The sequence below is a fragment of the Sorex fumeus genome, unplaced genomic scaffold (assembly GCF_029834395.1).
Source record: "Sorex fumeus unplaced genomic scaffold, SorFum_2.1 ptg000008l, whole genome shotgun sequence".
Taxonomy (NCBI): Eukaryota; Metazoa; Chordata; class Mammalia; order Eulipotyphla; family Soricidae; genus Sorex; species Sorex fumeus.
This window is the reverse complement of record NW_026606065.1, coordinates 86,881,937-86,908,941: the sequence shown is the minus strand read 5'-3', so window position 1 is coordinate 86,908,941 and position 27,005 is coordinate 86,881,937.

Sequence of the window (27,005 nt, the reverse complement as noted above, 5' to 3'; positions counted from 1 at the left end):
AAGCCTCTTTAACAAAGGGTGCTGGCATAACTGGACAACAACATGCAAAAAAATGGGCTTAGACCTCCACCTAATACCGTGCACAAAAGTCATGTAAAATGGATTAAAGATCTCAACATCAGGCCAGAATCCATAAGGTACATTGAAGATAAGGTCGGCAAAACCCGCCATGATATTGAGGCTAATGGTATCTTCAAAGACAACACTCCACGGACCAACCAAGTGGAAATAGAGATAAACAAATGGGACTATCTCAAACTAAGAAGCTTCTGCACCACAAAAGATACAGTGACCAAAATACAAAGACAATCTACAGAATGGGAAAGGATATTCACCCAATACCCATCTGACAAGGGGTTGATATCAAGGATATATAAGACACTGGTTGAACTCTGCAAGAAGAAAATATCCAATCCCATCAGAAAATACGGTGATGAAATGAATAGAAACTTTCTCAAGGAAGAAATATGAATGGCAAAAAGACATATGAGAAAATGCTCTTCATCACTAATCATCAGGGAGATGCAGATCAAAACAACTATGAGATATCACCTCACACCACAAAGACTGGCACACATCCAAAAGAACAAAAGCAACTGGTGCTGGTGTGGATGTGGGGAGAAAGGAACCCTCCTACACTACTGGTGGGAATGCAGACTGGTTCAGCCCTTCTGGAAAACAGTATGGATGCTACTCAAACAATTAGAAATTGAGCTCTCATTTGACCCAGCAATAACACTCCTGGGAATATATCCCAGAGAGGCAAAAATATGTAGACATCTACACTCATTTATTCATTGAAGCACTGTTTACAATAGCCAGAATCTGGAAAAAAACCTGAGTGCCTGAGAAAAGATGACTGGTTAAAGAAACTTGGAATACTATGCAGCTGTTAGAAGAGATGAAGTCATGAAAGTTACATACAAGTTGTTCTACGTGGAAAGTATCATGCTAAGTGAAATTAATCAGAAGGAGAAGGACAGACATAGAAAGATTGCATTCATCTGTGGAATATAAAATAACAGAATAGGAGACTAGCACCCAAGAATAGTTGAGATAAGTACCAGGATGTTCACTCCATGGCTTTGAGGCCAGCCACACATACTGGGGGAAAGGGCAGCTTAGATAGAGAAGGGATCACCAAGTAAAGGGCGTTGGAAGGATCTGCCCAGGATGGGAGATGCATGCTGAAAGTAGACTATAGACCAAATATGATTGTCACTCAATACCTCTATTGCAAACCACAACACCCAAAAGGAGAGAGAGAACAAAAGGGAATGCCTTGCCATAAAGGCGGAGTGGGATGGGGAAAGTGGAGGGTGGTGGAAGGGATACTGGGATCATTGGTGGTGGAGAATGGTCACTGGTGGAGGGATGGGTACCAATCATTGAATAACTGAAACCCAAGCACAAACATTTGTAAGTCTACAAGTGTACCTCATGGTGTTTCACTAATAAAAATTGAAAAAAAAAAACTCTATCCATGGAACATGGAACAATGGAACATGGATCCATATAGAATGTATAGAATGTAGAATGGGATGTGTTGGGGTAGGATTTGGCAGCAGATTAAAAGAATTCCCCAGTCCCAACTCTCTCTCTCTCTCTCTCTCTCTCTCTCTCTCTCTCTCTCTGCCTCCCTCTCTCACCACATGGCTCTCTGTACTCTCTTAGGACCTTTAGGATCAGGTAGGGTTGTGCCCAAACATGGGGGTCCTGTATAGGCAGGACACTCAGGCCCAGATAGGGGCAGAACACAGGCAATTCTTAGTTGCCCAGGAAAGCTCAGGTATAGGCAGGGCTCAGATGTTCAGGTAGTGACAAGGTACTGAGCACAGGAATCTCACCTATGTGCACAGGACTGTGGCCAAAGACTAGGAAAGCCAAACAGGATGACAGGTACTGCTGGGATACAGCGGAGAGGCCCAATGATGGGTACAGAGCACAGGGACCTCACCCACATGCACGTGGCTGTGGCTGATCTGGGGAAAATGGACCTGGGATAGAAAGAACAATGCAGGGACAGAGGGAGGCAAGTAGACTGTGTGGGACCAGACAGGAACGTCATTCAGGGGACCAGGCAGCATCAGGGACAGGACTGATGACATCGACCATGGGTAAAAGAGAGACTTGGGCATCTGGGGAGGTACCTGCACCCATCGACCTTTTCTGTGCAATAAACTAACTTTCAATCTTCCAAGTTTTGTAGGAAAATCTTTCATACAATTTTCAAGAACACACCAGGACAGGAAAATCTGCTTTTGCACTAACAATATTGTGTCCAAATCAATAAGATACATTGAGGAAAACATAGGCAGAGCTTTTAATAATATTTATATTGGAGGGGGTCTTCAGTGATTCAACTTCATTGATAATGAAAACTAAAGCAAGAAACAAACAAATAAGACTACACTTAACTAAAAGAATTCTTCACTGCAAAAGAAACAATTGCTAAAATAAAAAGATCCTAATGAGTGTGAAAATAATGAACACAAAAACAATCATTTAACATACATATGACAAAGAAAATATATATAAAGCACTCATGAAACTTAATATTAACAAAATATAATCAACCCCATAAAAATATGAAGAGGACCTGATATTTCCTCAAACAAAAAATAAGATAGCCATTAGGTTTATGAAAAAGTACCCTTTATTACTTATAAGGAAAATGTAAATCAAAACGATGAACAATTATCTCACACCAATGAAAACAGTACATATCAAAAAGACCAGAAACAACCAGTGCAGAATGTGGTGAAAAAGAAACCTGCACCTATTGTTGTGGAACTGTTGTCTGGTTTAGCGTCTATGGAAACAGTACGAAGACTTCTTTTAACTAGAAGTTCCATATGACCCAGTGATTCTTCCTCTTAGTATTTACACTAAGAGTACAAACACATGAATTCAAAAACATATTTGCATTTCTATGTTCATTGCAGACCTATTCACAGTAACCACAATGTGGAAATTATCCAAGTTCCCAAGGACAGTTAAGTGGATAAAGAAATTGTAGAATGTCTACATAATGGGAACTCTAGTGAACTAAAAGGACAAGTGAAATCCTGAACTTTGCTGCAACTTGGATGGTTCTGGAGAATAATAATGCTGAGAAGACTCAAAGGGAGGACAAAAAACAAATAATCTTACTCATATGTGGAGTGATAGCACAGTGGTAGGGCATTTGCCTTGCATGCAGCCTGGCCGAGCTGGGTTCTATTCATCCGCCCCTCTCAAAGAGTCTGGCAAGCTACCGAGAGTATTCAATATGCCAAGCACAGTAACAAGAAGTCTCACAATGGAGACGTTACTGGGCTCGCTTGAGCAAATTGATGAACAACGGGAGGACAGACGGACAGACAGACAGACATATGTGGCGCGTAAGGAAACCTACTTTATGCTTCATACTTAGTAAACAAAGGAATAAACAATGGCCAATGGTAACAAGCCCCCATCTGCCTACAAAACTGAGGTTTCTAAGTGTGGAGGGGAATGAGACAGAACCGAGAGACAGTGGTTTAGGAACAGCAATACTCTGCAGTGGATGTGATGGAGAAATGCAGTATCCTTGAGGCATCAATATTCACAGTATTATAAATCACATTGTCTAAATAAAAGCTATGTTAAAAAGAAAAAGAATATGCAATGGAAAAGTCTTTTCAATCACTGATGGGTAAACTCACAGCCACTTACCAAGTGATGAAACTAGACCTTTCTACTGTACTCTGGCTTGATCTCTGATACAGCATGGTCCTGGACATCACCAGGCAAAGCATTGGACACTGGACTACTGCCAAGGTGAATCAGACAAGCTCAGCACCACAGGGCTGCACAGCACTGTATTCCTGAGTCCTTCCATTGAGCCCTCCACATGGTTGGTCGGGAATTCCTGAAGGAATTCTTTGAAGAGCCCCCCGTGCACTGCTTGGGCCAATAGGCACGTTTAAAAAATGCTCAACATTGGGGCCAGAGCAATAGTACAGCAGGTAGGACACTTGCCTTGCAGGCAGCCAACCTGGGTTTGATACCCCACACTCTTTATGGCCTCTTGAGCACTACCAGAAGTGATTCCTGAGTGCTGAGCCAGGAGTAACTGCTTGAGCATCACTGGATGGGATGTGTTATTTTGTGATTGTTAAAATTTTTGGTAATTACTGGTTTTGGCATATTGAATACACAACGGATAGCTTGCGAGGCTCTGCCTTACGGGCGGAATTTAAAGAAGGCCTTTGATTCTGTGGAGACGGAAGTGGTCATTGAAGCCCTAGCCAATCAGGGCATTCAAACTCAATACATCAAGATCCTCCGTGAGCTGTATTACGGATTCACTACCAGGATCTCACCACTCTACAAAGTAATCATGGATGTCAAGAGAGGGGTTCGGCAGGGTGATACCATTTCACCGAAACTCTTCAGTGCCACCCTCAAGAACATCATGCGACGACTGGAATGGGAAGGAAAGGGAGTGAAGATAGATGGTTGGCAACTACACCACCTCCGCTTTGCTGATAACATTGTTTTAATAACACCAAACATTAGCCAAGTGGCACAAATGCTGGCTGACTTTGACCGTGAATGTGGAAAGGTCAGAATACAGCTGAATCTTACGAAGACAATGTTTATGAGAAACAGCCTGGTTCTTGACGCCCCATTCTCTCTCAACGGAACAACCATCTCCGAATGCAACAGCTATGTGTACCTAGGTCGAGAAGTCAACATGACAAATGACCTAGCACCCAAGCTGCGCAGGAGAAAGAGAGCGGCTTGGAACGCCTTCAAGAGCATCGAAGAAATAGCTAAGAGGACGAAGAACCTCCGGCTCCGGGCACATCTCTTTGATTCCACTGTTCTTCCTGCATTAACATATGCCTCAGAGACTTGGGCCCTATGCAAACAGGATGAGAATTTCAGATCTCCCAAAGAGGAATTGAAAGAGCTATGCTTGGAATATCACGTTTCACTCAAGTGAGAGAAAGAATCTGGAGTTCCGACCTCCGTCAAGGATCAAGAATCAGGGACGCTGTCTCGTTTGCCAAGGCATCAAAAATCAGATGGGCTGGTCACATAATGAGATTTAGAGACAACCGCTGGACTAGAGCTGTTACCGACTGGATTCCACGGGATGTCAAAAGACCGCGTGGCTGCCCATCTACCAGATGGTCAGACTTCTTCATCAAGATCATGAATGATCGGTTTGAGGCTCTTCGTGTTCCTAGAGTGAACAGACGCCATTGGGCTACACTAGCACGCGACAGGGACAAATGGAGACTTTACTGGCGCCCACTCGAGCAAATCGATGATTAATGGGAAGTCAAGTGATCAAGTGATCAAAATTTTTGGTGTCAATTACCATAAATGCAGTTAATAAAAAATTTAAAATCTCATGACGGCACCATCTAAAACATTTCCTCTAAGGGAAAATCTATTGCCTGTGTACAATCTTGAGAGGTTTAATTTTGTTTGAGTTCCTCTCAGACTAGTATGGATCTATGCTATTGCTCCATAAGCTGTTCACCTAATTGAAATAAAGCAAAGAGGACTGGCATTGCTTGATGCCTGTAACATATTGCCTGAATCTGATCTGTTCAAAGCACCAGTTGTGACCCGGGGAAGCACAGAAGGTGTCGGGAGAGGTGTCAGGCATAAGAAAAACGTTGATGGGGACTAAAAGGAGAGGGAAGTGTAGCCCGGAGCCAGGGTGGGGAATGTTCTCGGCATGAGGAGGGTGTGGAGAGAAGTGTCAGAGCAGAGCAGATGTGGATAGGACTTTCATGGGACAATACCGGATCCTACTAATCGTCAACTAAGTGTTCGTGGAAGACTGACCTCCATGCCCCAGAACCCAGCACAGCCCTTCAGAAGCCCACAGCCCGCGATGGTTGGCTCTACTCTCTGCCCTGCCCCCTTACCTTTCCCCCATGCAGGCTTTGAGTCAGGTCCGAGTGGTGGTGCAGTGACGTCATGCTTTGAGCCAGATGCTCTGTTCTCATGGAGGGGTTGCACATCCGCCGCCTGCCGGGGGGCTCAGGTAGTGGTCGACCTCGCTCACTTGGCTGACGTACAGCTGGGCATGTATGAGCCCGCAGCTGTGGTGGTCGCCCCACGATCGCTGCTGCATTCAGTAAGCTGCCCAGAACAAGCCCAGAGATAGAGATCTGGTAAGGGGCCTTGGTCAGGAGACTGGGTCCCCGACCACTGCCCACGACCCCACAGATTTGAGCAGCCTAAGAGGTCACTGTCACGACAACGATGGCACCAGAGAGCAGAAAGGACCGTTGAGGGGGTTACAAGGTCTGAAGGATATACAGAAGTAGGTTGGCTGCTTTCATTGGCAGAGATAGAACATATCAACCTGAACTCTTTCCTCTGTGCTTGTATTAAAAAGAAGGGTCTCTAATAAAGATCCAGAACCACCAGTTTCTTAAATATTTCCAATTCTCAACAGACAATATAACAAGCAGTAAACTATTAAGACAAAATTCAAGGAAATGAAGGATTGTAATTAAATAAAGCCTGCCACAAAGTGAATCTGTCATGATAATTTTTATTGTAATGCATGGTAATTAGATATAAATGACAAGTTGTTTAAGCAATAATCCTAATTACAATTAATTTAACAACAATGTTCTGAGGACTGATCAGGAAAATCCCCAGTGGAAACCAAGATTGCTGTGTTTTCCAGGTAAGTGTCTTCATTTTAAGGAAGTAGAGGCAAAAACAGATCATAGATTTTAATTTTTTTAAGCACTGTGCTCCTTGATACCTATACTCAGAGGAGGCGCACTCTCCTGGTATAAACGTCCTTCACTTAACAATCTGCTTACTGGATCTTTTTGAAATATAATATGAGGAAATACCTTGCTATGTTCCTGAGAATGACAAAAGTGGTCCATGACATCTATTAATCCTGACAGGCAATGACACAATGTGGACTCTGGGAATAGAAACCTAAAGGTTGACCAGATCTCCTATTCATAGGCCTTGCTTTCAATTATGGTGTAGAGTCTGGTTCCTCCTTCCTCAAGAAGCTGAGAGCATCGATATCTGTAGGGTTCAGGATTGCTTTAGACCATCCTGGATGTTCTTGGAGGCTGTCTGTGGGAATTGACTCTATAGAGCTGTGAAATCCTTTGGAGACTTTCAACTATCTTAGTGTAGGTATTTTATTTCTTTGCACCAAAAGAACATAGCTTATCCTGGAAGAATGGACCCTCTAGTAATGACAGATCCTACCTGAAAAATAGCCAAATCAGACTTTTTTGAGGGTAAGGTGAGGTCGGGGAGGAAGTCTGGAAGAAAAACTACAAGAAAGAGGAAATTTATGATTTGGGTAGAGGAAAAAATATTAACTAAGGGAGAATTCAATATAAGCTCACAATGAGCACCTAAAATAAGAACACTGGGTCTTTTCCGGAATATGGGAAATGATAGAGGGGAAGACAGGAGAGGGAGCATTGCAGACAGTCTTTTATCTAAAAAGGAAAGATCTGGTTAAATGGCATAACATTTTCCCCAACTGTAAAATGGCAGTAATCTTAGTCCCTATATCATAGGCCGGAAATTAAGAGCAGTGCAAGGTATGGAGTAAGGATGCCATTTTCGCTAGCTATTATTGTTATTTTTGTTGTTGAGACCTACCTGACATTTTCCTATTTTATAAGAAACTGATCAAGTATCTTGGACTCCCTTGCTCACAGCTGATGGGGCAAAGATTCAAAAGACACCCATCAAACTGAGTTTTGGTGAAGAGATAAACTGGTCAATATGAGTCTTTTCTATATTTAAAGTAGGATTTTCTGTACAGAATGATCTCTCGTGTCTGAGACTTAAAAATGCACAGCAAGATAGCAAAAAAAGGGTCAAAGGCAACACAATGGTAGAACTGAGTTGGAGTGGGGGTTGAAAGGGAGGGACATTGTCATCCTTCAGGACAGTAGGATGGGTACATTGGTGATGGATGTAGTGTTGTAATTATTTGCAAGGGAAACCATCACCAACAGTATTATAAACTGCAAAACCTTAATCAATTTTTAAAAGTTTTAGAAAGTAAAATGAAAAGTGTTTGGAGAAGGTTGGGAACACAGAAAGAAGGCGTGTGAAATGCAATTTATTTCATAAATGTTGGTGATTACTTAACCCATTGCCTTATTTTACAAATATGTAAGACCTTCTTATCACCTTGTTCCCACACGAGGCATCTCCCTTTTCAGCAGGTGTATAAACTGAGGTAGGACTCTCAGTGACAAGTTAAAGCACACACTTTCCCAGGTGCAATGAAACTGGGAATGGGTGACCTCTCCCATGTCCCCCTGTTTCCGGCAACTTGGCAGTCACATCCACAAGCCACCTCTGGCTGGTGCCAGATAATCTCATCAACGGCCATAATCCAGAGACTCACTGTCCTTTTCTCTCAGGAGAGCATAAAATTTTTCGCCATAGTCATGCTGCTGGACCCCGTGCCAGGATGTCTCATTCAGGTGGGTGAGGCCCCTCCCTGCCCCCAAGGGACCCATCCCTGGCAGCCAATAAACCTCCAGAATTCAACAGCCGCCATGCTCACAGCCACTCTCCACATGCTCAGGCCAAGCCTCACCCATGAATAAACCTATCCCTGGACATCTCATACCTCACAACATACATTCTCCATTTGATTTGAGCACACAAGGCTCAACCCTTAAAGACATAGTAGTAATCTCTTATAGAAGGACTTAATGGTCCCTGGATGAAACACAACAATCTTCACACACTCTCCTCTAAGGAAAGTTTTTTTTTCGAGCATTTTCAGAAGTTTATTCATATCAAACAATATAAAATTATTTCAGTTCTGCTTTGGGGCAGGGGTTGGGATTCGAGATGGAAACATCCAAAATATGGTGGTAGGAGGTATAACAGTGGTGGAATTGGTGTTCAAATAATAAATGTAATCAAATATTGTGAACTACTCTATAAAAATAAAATAATTTTTTAAAAAAAGCACACACTTTCCAGTGATGGGCACAGCACTAAGTTTTAGGTCTCTCTTCCAGTTGGCTCTTCTTGATGTCTGATCAAGGGTTGGCACCAAGGGTGAGCAAGGGGGAAAGCACGTCATGGAACAGTATTGTTAAAAATTACCTTTGTTGTTTGTTTACTATTTACATAATTTTCATGAATATCAATGACTTTCACACCAGGAATATTCCATAATTCATAGCTTGTGTCTCCCCCACACTACATTGCATATTTGACACTTTAACCCTCAATATGATGACATTCAGAGATGGGGTCTTGGAGGTAGTAAGGACACAAGGATGGAGTTCTTGTGAATGGAATTAGTGTTGTAAGGAGAAGAGGCATGGGCACCTCTTCCTATACTAGGCAGACACATGAAGGAATTTGCTATTTATCATCCCCCAAAGAGGTCTTCAGCAGAACTGCACCCCAATGGCACTCTGATACTTGAGCATCCAGTCTCTGGATCAAGATACAGATATTTGTTGTTTAAGCCACCCAGTTGCTGCTATTTTATTATATCAGCCTTAAAACATTTTCCAACAGTGAATCTAGGCTTATTTGGGCATGGTTAATGGAACCATTATGAGTCATTCATGTGTACCCCTGGCTATTCCTTTCATAGAACCTTCTTAGCCCCCAGACCACTCCCAGTGATTATATTTGCTCTTCACCTCTTCCTGTTTTTTATTCTTGCTATTTCAACTGATCTTCATCAGCTCCCAACATGTGAATAGGTTCCTCCATTGGAGAATAGTTCCTCTTTGGAGCCACCTTTTTAGTTTACCAACCAACGTGCCCAAAGGCCTCGGCTATGAGCACCACTCTCATTGCCCAGAAAGTGAAAGCTATAGGTGGAATTTCTTGTCACCTGCTCTAGGCCACACCTCCTTCCCCCATCTATTTCATCCATCTCCCAGCCCACTTAAATGCAGGCACAGAGGGATGTTGAACAAGTCCTGTGCAAACAAGAGTTCTTAAAAGCTGAGAGTTCTGACAAAAACGAATCCAAACCATCACAGGGGTGCATTTGTGTGGCAGGCAGATCAGAGCCAACACTAACATCCTTGGCTCCCTCTATTTTGTCTGCAGAACGTGCTTAGCAGGCTGGGAGACATTGGCCTGTTTCAGATCCCGAGCTGGCATGCCCTGGTTGCCCATAGCAACCCAGCTGCACTGAAGTGTTAGCATTTGTAAATATGTGTGGGCTTAAAATGATATTATTGATTCTGTCTGCAAGACGATAGTCTGATTTGTATATAGCTCTGAATAAATTACTCATTATCCTTTCCAGCCATCAGAGTATGAGTCTCTCTGTCTCGTTCTTAAAAAATATTTTAGAGAGACAGCAAATTGTGTCAGCAGATGTGAAATGAAATGTTTCCCATAACAACCATAGTAGAGGAATCAACATCCAGGGCACCAGCCCGGAAAGTAGTCTGGGCTTTACTGAATAGATAACAAGTGGAATGAATTTGGAGGAGAGTGGGATTGGGTAGACTCTTCCAAAGGGACACAAGGAGCAGTAAGAATGACACTGGAAGGCAGACAAAATACAGAGGAGGATGCAGCCCCATGGCCTTGCTCAATTCCGGCTTATCAGTTTCTCTTGTTTTCTTTGATGTATAGTATATACTCATGCAGACTGAAATATTCTATTTTTTCACACTTTCCTGTATTTCTGTTCCTTGCCTTTTACTGTTGATTCACCCACAAAATGTACCTTGTACTATCCTTGATTTGGGGCTGGATTTTACGACTTGATTTTACTAATTAGCCAAAGGGGCTACCAATTGTCTAGGCTTTAGAAACTTTCAGATGTTTCCAATTACCTTTGGTCATCATTATAAGACAAAGTATAAGTACATCTTAAGTAGCTCTTGCCCCTCCAAAATGAATATATGTGGAGGAAAATCTCCCCACAACAAGCACAGGTAGAACAATCACTTGAGTAATAACTACCTCAGCGGTAGCCTCGTCTAGAAAAGTCATTTCAGCCAAAATGCACATAATTGGGGAAAAATATTCATGCTGTGTGTTACCAAGATTTTGGAGACATTTGTTATGCAGCAATTACTGACTCATATAATCACCTTTCCAGCATTATGGCAATCAGTGACTCTGAAGATGAAAAAGACAAGAACTACATTCCTCAGCTCTCCACTTTAGCAGTGAATGATCACAAACATCACTGAGAGAAAATAGAGGTCATGCATTACAATTTAAATCACATTGGCCCCTCAGGGTGCATCATGTCACCAAACCTGGCCCTGCCCTCAGGAGCACCATAGAGGTCATTGCATCGGAGAGGAGCTCCAAGCAAATTGCAAAATTCTATCTTCACTCTTCATTTAGTGTCAGTCAAAATCCTATCAAAAGGTGGTTGGAATTATGTTTGAATTGGGGAGGAAGGGAGCATTACATCTCTTGGAGAATATCGCCAAGGTTTCTTTCAATTCAACCAGAGAGGTCACCTGTATCACGATGCCCTGCGTTATTATCCACAAACTCCTTTAACTTTTATGCTCTCTTCAATGTGTGTGTGCCACACACCACATCCAGTCAATTTTCAACAAATATTTATTGATCTTCTATTGTGCGCAGGGAACTCAGAGTAGCATGTGAGATGCCAGTAGAAACAAAGGAAAATGGTTGTGATGAGTAGTTAGGGCGGGTGAGTCGAGATGACCCCAGGCATTTGTTCTGAAACACCGGGTAGGGAAAGTGCCATTTACTAAGATGGAAAAATCTAGTGACAGGCTGGTTTTGGGAAAACAATAAGTTCTGCTTTTGACCTGTCATTTTTAGATGTCTCTTGGGGAAGGTTTCCACGCGTTTAGAAAGCAAAGGAAAGGAGAAAACGGGTTCCTCTCCTGTTTGAGATGAGGCCTCTGGATGAGAGTTGTGTAGCATTCTTGCAACCAGGAGAGATGCCAAAAATATGAAACAATGAAGATGGGAAGACTGTTTGTGTAAAGTCACACCTTTGGGGAATTCACTACCACTAAACATATAAGATGTTCAATTTTTAAATGGCTAGGCACTTGTGTTGTCTAGGAATTTTAGCCCAGCGTATCCCAACTTGTATGTGTGGTTTTGCGAAACAGGGAGGTAAAACATTCACACTGGCAATGTGATCACGCCATAACCTGAAGGTAACATTTATCCCATAACTTAGTTTCTTTTCTTATTTGAGGGACTAGAAAGTACCCAATCTTTTACATGTATCACTTGTCTGTATCAGATTGATACTGAATTAGTTAATAAGCCCATTTTTGTTTCATTTTAAAGCCCCTTCCCTGCCCCCGACCCCGGGTTCCTCCATCCCTCTCAGAGAGCCCGGCAAGCAATTGAGGGTATCCTGCCAGCACGGCAGAGCCTGGCAATCTCCCCTCGATGTATTTGATATGCCAAAACCAGTAACAACAAGTCTCACAACGGAGACGTTACTGGTGCCCACTTGAGCAAATCGATGAACAACAAGAAGACAGTGCTACAGTGCTACAGTGCTGAAAGCCCCCAAATTAAATTCTTTTTCTAATTTAAAAGCACATTTATCTTAATCACCTCAGGAAAAGCAAAGTATCACTTTTAATTATAGCATTTTAGTAACACTTGACTGGAAAGAAGGTTGGTTTGAAAGAATGCATTGGAAAGAGCCTAGGGCTTATGTTTCTAATATGAAAAGGAAAAAAAATTCAGGATAGGGCAATGTAAGGAAAAAAATAGATACCTAATTGTAAGGACAACAAGAAAATTAGATAAAAGTCTAAATATAAATAAAATACCCTGAAGTCAAAACGTTTGATGACACTAAGTACCTTAATTAGCCAGATTTGAAGATAATGACTATAGAGCCTATATCTTCAGATGGTTTGGAATATCCTTACAGCGCTTTGAACAGTTTTTTTAAATTTAATTAATGTTTCTGAGAAATCCTTAATTTTACATTAATCAAAAGCCCTCATGATATTCTAAAAATTTACTCAAATTCAAGGTTGCTTTTTAAAAAAGTGCAATTAAGTTATCAAGACAGAAGCTCTGATTACAGGGGCGATGTTCCATAGCAACAGCTGGTTGAACACAAGGTCCCCGAGCTCTGCTGCGTGTTCATATCAGGGCAGGGGAGTGTGGTCAGAACGCATAGCCAACTGGCACAGACTTTCCTTTCTCTTCTTCCTTGGGAGCAATTCTGCTTCCTGGACAATATACACAGTTACCGTTTCATATTCATTATGACAGAAAACAGCTCTTTGCTTGTACCTCAAGCACATTTCTAGAAAATTCTGAGATCAAAATAGAAAAAGCAACGAAGGTTATTTTCTCTTACCTCTTAACATAACCTCTTTCTAACCTTCCCAAAGCAGAACCTGCTCCTCTTCTTCTATAGTTCATGGTATCGGACAGTAAAACCTGCCGAGATCCTCAGTTAGTGATCAGGGTTGTTCAGTTGGCCCCCTGCAGCATTCACTAATGGTTAGAGAGGTGCCCCAGGAAGATAACTTTGTTGTTTTCTTGCTGAGTGCCAGGAGCTCTACTCACTGTTGTGATTTGCCTCCCGCTGAGCCAGAGTTTGTAAATGGAGTGTCAAGGTAGGCTCTCCCTCTCTCTGCTCCTCCCCAAAAGCATTAAGCATTAACCCCATTACACAGGAGACAATTGATGCTGAAAAGAAGTTGTAAGGTGAGACAGAAAAGAAGTGTCCAGGAGTAGACAAAAAAAGAAAATAACTGGTGTTAAAAGCTGTCTCATCATCTCAGTCAGGGTGAAATTAAACACAGTTGTAATTGGATGCTAACAACTTTACAAAATGGAACCCTGGGTTACCAAACCCAATGCCATTACCACCTTTCTCTCCTCAGCTAGTAATTCTATTTTTCAGTTGCTTAGGATAAAAATCCTTTGTGTCATGCCCCTCCCCTATTTCTCTCCCAAACATGCATGTATGCTAGTCACCAATGAAGCCTGACGAATATATCTCGGCAGTACTTCCAGAACCCAACCACTCTTCACTGACAAATATGTATCTCTTGCCTGGTTTTAGGTAGTAGCCTCCTGGTTAGTCTCTCTGTTTTAATTTTGGCCTCCCTACCATGACTTTATATAGAGAGGAATTTTCCAAAAGCAGAAGTTGGATAATATCAGCCTGTACTAAAAATCTTGCCATGCCTCTTATCTTATTCAAAGCTATTGACACCTGTCATCTATTTTTGGTCTCTGTGAGTGTGAAATTTTTCTAAAGACTCTACATATCACCTTCTTAATTAAAAAAAATTGCAGACATTTGGGGAAAGAATCAAAGCAAAATATTTCAAAATATAAAACTATGTACTATAGTGATAGTACAGCGATTACGGCATTTGCTTTACACTGACATTTGCTTTACAGCTGACGATGGTTTGATCCCCAGCACAACATGTATTCCTGAAGACCACCAGGAGTGATCACTTGATGCAGAGCAAGAAACAGCTTCTGAGTACTGTCAAGTAAGGGTGTGGGGCCTGTGAATAATGCTCTACTAGTGTGGAAGTCTGGAAGTTGGTGCTGAAAGGGTGTGTAGTAGTACTAGGTATCCAAGAATCAAACACAGGGTTGTACACATTCTAGCTATATATTACACGAGCTAGATCTCCCACCCTTACAAGAACTTCTTTGGTTTGTTTTTGGGTCATACCTGGTGATGCTCAGGACTTACTCCTGGATCTGCACTCAAGAATTATTCCTGGAAGTGACCAGGGGATCGTATGGAATGCTGGACATTGAACCTGGGTCAGACATGTGCAAAGGTAAACACCTTACCCCCTGTACTATCTCTCTGGACCCCTTAGAAGACCTTTTTCAATCTGTGCTTGGGCTCCCTTTCTGAGTAAGTTGTATAAACCAGATTCTAAAATAAAATGATGAGTAAAGTTACCTATCTAAAAATTAATCTAAAAATAGATTAATCTAAAATTAATCTAAAATCTAAAAATAAATAAAATAATCTAAAGATTATTTTATTTAAATAAAATAATCTTAGATTTTAAAATAAATCTAAAATCTAATTTTTTCAGTGACCAAAATAAACCCCAAAAGTACTTACACCCCTTAAAATAGCTGTAAAAATATTAGTGTCACATGTAATAAAGTAGTAGCAATGTATTCAAATATTGTAATCTTTATTACTATAAAATGGGTGAAAACCTCAGTAGAAAAATAGGCAAAAGTCTATTTTACTGCATAGATCAACTAAACATTGTGGGTGAGGGGAGAAAGGACATTCTTGTGTGTGGTTGGGGGAAAGTTTGCTGTTATAACAACATCACCCAAATCGAGTAGCTTTCAAAAAAAAAACATCTTCCCTCGATTCTGGAGGCTGGAAGTCAGCGTTGGCAATGCTGGTAGGGCCACTCTCTCTCCAAAGTAGAGGAGGACCCTTTCAAGCGGCTTAAACTTCTGGTGCTCCAGTTCATCTTAATTTATAGGTGCATCACTTCAATTTCTTCCTTGTCACACTGCATCCACCACTGTCTGTGTCATCGAAATCATCCCTCTTCCTTTTGTGGCTGTGTCCCAATTTTCCTCTTTCCTTAGGGACACTAGTAGGAGTTGAGCTCAACTGAATCCAGCATGACCTCAGTTTGGCAATGTTTCCAAGTTCTGCTTTCACGGATTTACCCTAATGAGACCTTTCCACATATGGGAAAAATCAGTTTGTTTTAGAATCAAAGCACCGCATAAAACCATAAAAGTATCAATGTCCTCTGAATTCATAGATAAGAGACTGTTATGTAGAGTTAGAATGGAACAACATGCACACAATTGAGTCTATATTGATTGGTATGCAATTTAACCTAGATATCTTGCTAAGTGAAAGAAAGAGAATTGCAAAATGATGCTATCCCATTTATATACAATTCTAGGCCTTTATTTAAATGGGAGATAAAACAAAAATACGTGAATGTCCACCCAGGACAGTATATCTTGAGGAATAGATATTCAGAGCTGTATATTGGGTGATAGCTTATAGCAGTACTAAACGTTGAAACATACCCATACTTTTATAAAACATCAGGGAGATCCTACCTGGAGCAATTGCAATGAAGTTCAAAAGACCTCATCTCAAGGACAGAGCCCAGCTGGCACTTCTCAAAACAGAAATGGCTGTAACCCTCCTGAAGTAGTAACTGTGTAAACCCAGATGAATTATAACTTGCCTGCTCTTCTTTATCCATGAGTACTTTTGCTGGTTTTGTTTTGTTTTGTTTTGTTTTGTTTTTGGGTCCCACCCACAGTGCTTGGGGCTGAACCCTGACTCTGCACTCAGGGATTTACTCCTGGTGGTGCTGGGCATCAAACTTGTTTTTGGGGTCACACCTAGCGATGCACAGGGGTTACTTACAGCTCTGCACTCAGGAATTATTCCTGGTGGTGCTCAGGGGACCATATGGGATGCTGGGAATTGAGCCTGGGTCAACCTGCTGTGCTAACGCTCCAGCCTCCTATCCATGAGTACTTGAAGGTCGTTATACTTCAGGAGGCTTTCTCAAAGAGTAAGTAAATGAAAAATTGGCAAGATGAAAAAAGTATTTCATTCATTATTCAATCACATTAAGTACATTTCTCAGCTCAGTTACCTGGACTCTGAGGTAGAGATTAAATTTATGTACATAGAGCTTATTGTCTAAAGAAAATTGATAGCTAATAAACTCAAAACTAATAAATTCAAAATTTGTTTTCTAAAAATGTTAAATTTAAAGCAAGATTTTAATTTTTTAGAATCTAATAAATTCAAAATGTATGATAGTTACAACACTAAGAAGAAAACGACATACATGTAATACAGAGGTTTCCCCTACTTTCCAATATTTTGCATTAGACCACTTAACTTTACCTAAAAACCCACAGTATGTTTTTGATAACCAAAAGAAATTAGAAGGTGGTTTTGGCTTTTAGCCAGTATTCTAAAAGTAAAAATACCATTTAGCTTCCATTTTATAAGCTCCTTCCCTCAAAACTGCTTTAGATGGATTACGTGTTAGAATCAGAATTCCTATTCTTACTGTATGTTAGTGTTATGTTAGGTATTCGTTTGTTAGTATGATTTGATATTGGGTAGGGGTTGAAAATCTGAAAAAAAGATTTTTCCATATAAAATAATGGTAATATATTCTTCACTTTATACCATTTTTGCCTTTAAAAAGATTTCATAGAGGGCCATGGAAGATGTCAGGGAGTATAACTAACATGCATCCCACCCAGGTTCGATTCTCAGCACACATATTCCCCTGAGCACTGCAATATACAGTCTAGGAGGCCCCCGAGCACTGCTAGACATGGCCCTGGTATTCCAAGCACTATTAAGCCTGAAAAAATCACATTCTCAGGCTCTGGTGGTTCACATTGTGAACCACCAGCTCCAGCAGGCTGAGAATCACCAGTGGGCCCCCCAGGACTCCAGACATAATTCTTATATATGCTGTAAGTTGTAAATATGTAAGACAGTGCTGAGATCAGGAGTATGGAGGGAAAATGCAGTAGGCTGATGGTAGAGAAGCAGTGGGTATTGCAATTTTAGGGGTGCTAGAGAAGGATGGCTGTTGGATATCTGGAGGAAGGGCCATCCAGGAAGAAGCAATAGGGAAACGTCTCACATGCTTTCAGGGAAGGTTAAAGTGGACCAAGATAAGTGCAGGAAGAAATACAGATGAAGTCAGCCAGATCAAAGGACGGCTCCAAGAAACCTCTGAGGATGCTCTCAGTAGCGGTTCCAATATGCTGATTTGATTAGCTGTTTTCTCCCGATAGTTTTGTACTGGCAACATTATTAGATGCCAAGATCCCATATATATTTGAGTCTGCTGGTGAGGAAGTGGAGCAAGTGTAACTTTCAGAGTATGGTCATTTGAAAATGTCTGATAGCTTTACATAAAGCTGAACATTCACATGGCAATTTATACCCAGGTATTTATCGGAGAGAAATGCAAATTTATCTTCACAAGGAAACCTACTGCATGTAAGTTTACAGCAACTATATTCAAAAAGTGGAACAAATGCAGATGCCATTCAGATAGATAAATTAGGTAAATGATACATTTATACTTGGCTATAAAAAGGAACAAGTTTAATACAACAAGAACAATAATCTCAAATCCCTTTTTCTAAAAGAAAGAGTCCAGATACAGAAACTAGATATTGTAGGAATCTATTTCTGTGGCATTCTAGAAAAAGCAGAAGTACAGGCATTAACACCAGGAGGTTACTTTTCTGTGTCATAACTATGGTGGTGGGTGTAATTCTTTAAGCATTTGTCCAATATGTAACATTGTGCACCAAAAAGAGTGAAAACGTGGCATATAGTTTTATTATTTATTTTGAATCGCCATGAGATACTCAGTTACGAAGCTGTTCCTGGTTGGCCTTTAGTTACACAATGTGTCAACACCCATCCCTGGACAAGTGTATATTTCCCACCACCAGTGTGTCCAGTTTTCCCCCTCTCCCCCATATCCCCTCTCCAGCCTGCCTCTATGGCCTGCATGTTTCTCCTTCCTCTCTCACACCCTCCTTTTGAGCATTATGGTTTGAAATACTCGTACTGAGAGGTTATTATATTCGTTCCTTTACCTACTTTCAGGACTCAGTTCTTATTCAGAGTGATTTTTTCAACTATCACTGCCTTAGCGGTCCTTTCTTCCAACTGCCTTCTCCCAACCACTTGAAAAGCTGCCAAACATGGAGCAATCCTCCTGGCCCTTGTTATGACATGTAGGGTATCATGCTGAGTGAAATGAGTCAGAAGGAGAGGGACAGACATAGAATGATTGCACTCATTTGTGAAATATATAAAAAAGATTGTATATGCTTCTAAAACTCTGCATTTTTCTGGCACCTTATATAAAGAATATAATCTAATTGGGTAACTATTGATTAGTGAGGATGTCAGCAGCTCTTTATCCACATGGCTTCCACGTTCCAGTCCATGATAGTCCTTATAGTTTCACAACTTCCTGCATTTAGGTTACCTGTAAGCATCACATTAGAGCCTCTTGCTTATGGAAATAGCAGAGTGCCATTTTCTAAAAAGGAAAAAAAAAAGAAGTTCTGTATTGCTAGGAAAATTTATATGACACTTCATCATACATGAGGCAAGTGTCCCAGAAATCTTCTAATATCCTAGACATGACTCATCTCTCTCTTCAGAGTTTATTCAAACTTCCGTATTAGAACACTTGATTTCAAGTGGCAGAAGTGCAGCTCACTTCAGTCCTGCTTTAGTCAAACAAGGAGTGAATTGACTTTCAAGGCAGTAGGAGGAACTGGCTGCAAGGACACACTCTCCAGTCAGATGAGGCCCTTCCCTCTCTCAGGCATCCCTTTGGGTCTCATCCTGTTGAGTTAGTTGTTCCTGGGAAGCTGTAAGAAAGGCAGCAAAGCTCCCTGCTCTTATAGGCTGGATTAGACTGAGTCTTAACTGTCAAGGAAAGAGTACTCTACCTCGTTCTCTGAGGAGAAGCTAGTACTGAACCCAGAGCCTATCCAGAGGGAAGAGGTCCCATACTTGGCTTGACTCAGGGAAGGTACATTGAGTTTTCATTGGACACTAGAAACAGGGGGCTGGAATTAGAGATGTCCCCCAAAGGTGGGTCTCACTGCTGAAAGATGATAAAATACTAAACTTGCTCATTGTATCTATCACTAGTCATTTAAATATTCCTTTGGGTTTTGTCTTGGAGCCATGCCCAGCAGTACTCAGGGATCACTCCTGGTAGGATTCAGGGGAACATATGGGATGTCAGGGATCAAATCTGGGTCTGCTGAATGCAAGGCAAATACCCTACTCACTGTACTGTCACTATTGCCACTAGACATTAAATTAATAAAAAGAATAGATCCTGTCTTCAATTTCTGTACCATAGCACAATTTTTAAAAATTTTATGTGTGTAACATAAAATTTAAAAAATCATCAAACACATATTAAATGAAGGATAACTTTTTTTTTGCTTTTTTGGGTCACACCTGGCGATGCACAGGGGTCACTCCTGGTTAATGCATTCAGGAATTATTCCTGGCGGTGCTCAGGGGACCATATGGGATGTTGGGAGTTGAACCGGGGTTGGCCACATGCAAGGCAAATGCCCTACCCACTGTGCTATTGCTGCAGCCCCAACTTTTATATTTTCAACAATCAAACAACTTGGATTTCCATGAACAATGGTTTTTGCATGAAATGTTATTTTTCTTTGAGAAATAAATTCTTTAAGTGAATATTTTCACTTTATAGATAGGAAGTGTTTCATAAAATTACACTCAGAAATCCTTTTATGTTTTAAAGCCATACCCAGTGATGCTCAGTGGTTACTCCTGGCTCTGTGCTCAGAAATTACTCCTGGTGTTTCTCAGGGGACCATATGGGATGCTGGGAATCAAGCCTGGGTCAACCTCATGCAAAACAAATGTCCTACCTGTGTATGCTGGAGCAATGCTCTAGCAATGCTCCAGCCCTCCTTCGGAAGTCTTATGAAGTGACTTTCTATGTTTCATTTGGCTGGGGTTCAATAGGGATGACTTTTTTGAGGACAACTGGTTCACCCTCAACAGTTCCTTTCACATTCCTCTCTCTTCTGTGCTAGCCCTTGGGGCTGCATCCTCCCCAATAACTTCTGACTATCCCACTGGATATGGGATACTTGGTAAGTATTCACTGGACATGGGTGATAACAACCATTGAGAGGCCCACAAATTTCATGAGGGGGAAGGAGGAAATGAAAGGGAAGCATTTCTTGCCACACTGCTTCCTGTCTCTTAGCTGTGGCTCTGTCCTCTATCCCAGTTCCCAGGGTACTGTGGCTCCTGACATTCACTGGGCTCCAGTTATGTTTTCCTTTCAGAACCAGATATGGCAACAGCTTCTGACTGCAGCCAACCTCCCCCTCAGAGGACGTCTGTGGTTTAATGCCCATCATTTTGAAGCAGGTAGACTGGGGAGTAAGAAGGGGGAACCCTTACAATGAGTTATTACAATTAAAGAAGTGACTGTGTCACTAGTTCTAAAGTAGGGAATGTGTCATGGCTGGGCCCACCTTGTGGACACAGAACTGAGTTCTGATAAGACTTTAATTGGTGCCAGCGCAGGCAAAGGCAAGGTTGTAGTTTCGTTCCAGAGAGAGGTTCCAGTAGAAACAAAGGGTTGTGCTAAAACATGAATGTGGACACCAAAAATTCCAAGCTCTTCCCATTGACATCATAGTAACTAACTATCTACGTAGAAAGCTCCAGATGTGGGAAGTTGAAAAGAAATTCTTCAAAACTAACTTTTCAAAGGCAAACAGTGTGTTTGTGTTTGTATGTGTGTGTGTGTGTGTGTGTGTGTGTGTGTGTGTGTGTGTGTGTGTTGTGAGGGTTGGGGGCAGTAAGGGCTTGGTGAGGGCTGTATCTCCCCTTGAGATGTACACTCTCAGCTCTCTCCCCTCTTGGAAGACCCCAGGTTCTCTCTTGTTGTTATTCTCTCTCCTTCCTTACAACCTCTAAATTAAACTTTTACCTCACTATTTGTCTCTTCCTGAAATTCTATTTTTTTTTTTTGTGAAGTTAGGTGACAGACCTGGAAAGCCTAGGTAAGATTTAAGCCTGGCTTTCCTTTCTCCAGCCTGGGTTCACGGCTCCCAGAGAAATCAGACAGCAGAAATAATTTCCCATGACCAGCGGATTAAATTGGACCCAAATGCAGTTTGATGACCACCTCATGGGGCTGGTGAGACGTAAGGTTCTGTGCAGTACAGGCAGACTTTTGTCAGTACTAGATTTACCCCAACTCTTCTCCCAAGTTATCAAGGTGGGTAGAGGGGCATGTGACAGATTCCACTCTTGAGGACTGTCATCTCTCTTCTCCACACTTCACATTACCTGTGCAAATTTGAAATGAATGGGGTGCATTGTGTTTTCTACCTAGACCCCAGTGAACTGATAACATTAGCAGTTGTAATTGTCTATGAAACCATTCTCCTAGGTCAAATAGTTTCCTTCTTGCTACATTTTGCCACCACTTGAGGAATTTTAGGATAGACACTGCCTGTAATTCTGTCCCTAGAAATCCTAATAGAATTAACTGAAAAGCTACCTCATATGGGATTTCTAAATCTCTCCAATTCATAATATTGAGAAACCAAGACTGAAAACCATTGTACTTGTGTAAATCTCCTTTAACAGAGAGGAAATTTTAGTATAAAATGAAGATACACAATGCATTGTGATCCCTACATTTTATTTTTCACAAATTCTTGTGATCTTTAGCTTCATAAAAAATAAATTTTCCATATAAAAATATGGATTTTTATTTTCATACTCCTCCATTCATAAATCAATTCCATTTAGCAAAATAGAGTAAGTTTCAACATCTTTGTGTAGTTCCTCTAAGAGGTTAAAAACAAAGAACAGATGTTTCTGTAAGCTTTGACATTTGCTATATGCACTTGTTGGAGTGGATTTGTGTATAAAAGTCAGTTTTGTGGGAGGTTAAAAGGGAAATAAAAAAGCCACCAGGGAATATCATGGTGAAAAATATTCAGAATCATGATCTCTGCTGAAACACTGCTCTCTTTGAAACATAATAGAGGTACCAGTACTACATAATTAACTCAAGTCAAGTGCATTGACTTATCTGATCTTGACAATCTGCTCCAAGAAGAAATCACATTAAAGCCATCATTCATATTTTTTGGCACATTAAAATGAGCAGTGGCTACTGGCCTCATGAGAACCTTCGAAGTACTCAATGTTTAAAGTGTCTATTTGACAGATTTTAAAGTACAAAAGAACCAGAATTATCGTTTCCTATCTTAAAAGATGAACCTTTTTTAAAACATTACACATTTGCTAGAGTTGATAAGCCTTAATGTTTTTTTGCTTTCTTTTGTGTTATGGGCCACCCACCCAGCGATATTCAGGGAATACTCCTGGCTCCACATTCAGGAATTATTCCTAGCAGTGTTTGGGGAATCAGACCATATGGAATGACCGCGATCAAACCTGGGTACACTGCATGCAAGCAAGGCAAGTGCTCTATCCACTCTGCTATCTCTCCAGTCCCAAATCAATCTTCTGTAGTCTTCTGCTATATTTTAGCTTAGAGTGTAATTTTTAATACATTCTTATTCAGTTAAAACAAGAATTGATGCCAACTTTATATACTTTAAAAATATGTACACTTGCATTTTTTTAGTTTTGAAGTAATATAATAAATTTTAAGGTTTTGTTCTATTTCATTTGTCAACATTTAACTTCAGGAAATTTATTTCACCTTTTTAAAATCAATGCTTCTCTAGGGCTGGAGACATAGTATATATAGCAGGTAAGGTTCTTGCCTTGTAAACAGCTGACACAGATTTTATCTCCAGCACCCCATACAGTCCCCTGAGCTCTTCGAGGAGTGATTCCTGAGTGCAGAGCCAGGGTGGTGCATGAACCATAGGCAATGTGGCCCAAACAGCCCTACTTCCACACCCCTCTCCAAAATATCCCAATGATTTTATTCTCTATGTTGTTTTGACATTTTTCAGCACCTGAATGTAACAATATTTATATCAGATAAGTATAACATTATATAAATATTATTACACTGAGGATTTTTAAATGACTATATAAATATTTAGTTTATATATAATAGACCTATATAAATATTTCTAAAATACCAGAAATATGAAGTATTTTTATGTTTATTGTGGGATGTTTTTGTTTCTAACCCTAAACCATAGTAACTTTGCTCTAGCTAAGGACTGAATCTTAGTTAAGGTCTGAACATTAGCTAAAATTTAACAGAATCCTAACTTTCTAACATAGCCAAATATAAACTTTAATCATATTACAAACCAAACCCTAATCCTAATCCCAACGCTAAATTTATCCCTAACCTTATATTAACTTTATCTGAGCCTAGGTCTAAACTGACCAGTTAGACTTAATTTAACAATTAGCCTACAAATAACATTGATATTTAATTTTGAAAACAGTCAAATTTAAACCCTAATCTTATTGCAATCCTAACCCTAATGCTAACACCCATGGTAACTTTAACCCTAACCCTAATATTACATTAAAGTGATGCTAGCTTAGGTGAAAATTTAGAATAACTATAACAATCACTCTAAAAATAACATTTCACTTCAAAAATAGGCAAACATATACCCAAAATGTATTAAAACAATCCCATCAAAACCCTAAACCTAATACCAATGTTAGCAATAACCATATCCTATAGTAGAATTGGCAGTCTCCTGCCCCCGTGCCTGGCTATTCCTCGCCAGGGCCCTTGGAGGGGAGCGGGTTGAGCTTTCCTCCCCGCCCTGGCCAGGGCCCCGGCAGCCGAAGACCTCCAGGACCAGCCACCACCATGCTGAGACCACTCTCCGCACACATGAAGGTACCGGCAGAGGGACAAAGCCATGTGGGTTCCGGGGCCGAGATCTCTAAGCCTACTCGGATTGGAGTCGAGCATCCTCCACTCAGATCCTCCAAATTCCAGTAGGCGGCCGCGCGACATCTTTTTTTTTTTTTCCCCTTTATTTTATTTTATTTTTTTTAAAGTTGTAGATTTACAATTTTTTGTGCTTTGGTTTCAATTATACAATGATCAGATACCCATCCCTCCACCAGTGCCCATTTTCCACCACCATGGATAATATCCCTCCCACCCCCATCCCCCCATCCCCCCTGTCTCTGTGGCAGGGAAATCCCCTGTGTTCTCTCTCTCCTTTTGGGTGTTGTGGTCTGCAAAAGAGGCATTGAGTGGCAAACATGTTCAGTCCATAGTCTACTTTCGACATGCATCTCCCCTCCTGGGAGGATCCTCCAAATATCCTTTATTTGGTGCTCCCTTCTCTATCTGAACTGCCCTTTCCTCTAGGATACCCGGCTGGCCTCTAAGTTATGGAGTAATCCTCCTGGTGCTGATCTCAGCTATTCTTGGGTATTAATCTCATACTTTGTTACTTTATATCCCCCAGATGAATGCAATCTTTCTATGTCTATCCCTCTCTTTCTGACTCATTTCGCTTAGCATGATACTTTCCATATTGTACCACTTGTATGTAAATTTCATGACTTCATCTTTTCTAAGAGCTACATAGTACTCCATTGTGTAGATGTACCAGAGTTTCTTTAACCAGTCATCTGTTCTTGGGCATTCAGGTTTCTTCCAGTTTCTGGCTATTGTAAAGAGTGCTGCAATGAACAAACAAGTGCAGATGTCATTTCGACTATACATTTTTGCCTCTCTGGGATATATTCCCAGGAGTGGTATTGCTGGGTCAAATGGGAGCTCAATTTCTAATTTTTTGAGAATCGTCCATACTGTTTTCCAGAAGGGCTGAACCAGTGGACATTCCCACCAACAGTGAAGGAGTGTCCCTTTCTCGCCACATCCACGCCAGCATCGGTTGCTTTTGTTCTTTTGAATGTGGGCCAGTCTCTGAGGTGTGAGATGGTATCTCATTGTGGTTTTGATCTGCATCTCCCTGATGATTAATGATGTAGAGCATTTTCTCATGTGCTTTTTTGCCATTCGGATTTCTTCTTTGAGAAAGTTTCTGTTCATTTCATTGCCCCATTTTTGGATGGGGTTGGATGTTTTCTTCTTGTGGAGTTTAACCAGTATTTTGTATATCCTGGATATCAACCCCTTGTCAGATGTGTATTCGGTGAATATCCTTTCCCATTCTGTAGACTGTCTTTGTATTTTGGTCACTGTTTCTTTGGAGGTGCAGAAGCTTCTTAGTTTAAGATAGTCCCATTTATCTATCTCTGTTTTCACTTGCTCGGCCAGTGGCGTGGCGTCCTTGAAGATACCATTAGCTTCAATGTCATGGAGGGTTTTGCCAACTTTATCTTCAATGTACCTTATGGTTTCTGGTCTAATGTTGAGGTCTTTAATCCATTTTGATCTTACTTTTGTACATGGTGTTAGGCAGAGTTCTGAGCCTATTTTTTTGCATGTAGCCGTCCAGTGATGCCAACACAATTTATTAAAGAGGCTTTCCTTACTCCACTTCACATTACTTGCACCTTTATCAAAGATTAGATGAGCATATGATTGAGGAGAGATGTCAGTGTATTCAACCCTGTTCCATTGGTCTGCAGTTCTGCCTTTGTTCCAGTACCATGCTGTTTTAATTATTACTGCTTTGTAGTACAGTTTGAAGTTCGGGAGGTTGATTCCTCCCATTTTCTTTTTCCCAAGAATTGCTTTAGCTATTCGTGGGGGCTTATTGTTCCATATAAATTTCAAGAGTGTTTGCTCCATTTCTTTGAAGAATGTCATGGGTATCCTTATAGGGATTGCATTGAATTTATACAATGCTTTTGGTAGTATTGCCATTTTGACAATGTTAAGTCTCCCGACCCATGAGCAGGGGATATCTTTCCATTTCCTCATGTCCTCTTTTATTTCCTGAAGTAGCGTTTTGTAGTTTTCTTTGTACAGGTCCTTTACTTCCTTAGTTAAGCTGATTCCTAGGTACTTGATTTTCTGGGGCACAATTGTGAATGGGATTGTTTTTTCCATGTTGCTTTCTTCTCTCTCACTGTTTGCGTATAGGAAAGCCATGGACTTTTGGGTATTGATTTTATAACCTGCAACTTTACTATACGAGTCTATTGTTTCTAGGAGTTTTTTGGTGGAAGTTATTGGGTTCTCTAAGTAGAGTATCATATCATCTGCGAATAGTGAGAGCTTGATTTCTTCCTTTCCTACCTGAATGCCCTTAATATCTTTTTCCTGCCTAATCGCTATTGCAAGTACTTCCAGTACTATATTGAACAGCAGTGGAGAGAGTGGGCATCCCTGTCTCGTCCCTGATCTTAGAGGGAAGGCTCTCAGTTTTTCCCCATTGAGGATGATGCTTGCTGTAGGCTTGTGGTAGATGGCTTTAATTATGTTGAGGAAGGTCCCCTCTATACCCATTTTGGCTAGGGTTTTCATCATAAAGGGGTGCTGGATCTTATCAAATGCTTTCTCTGCATCTATTGATATGATCAT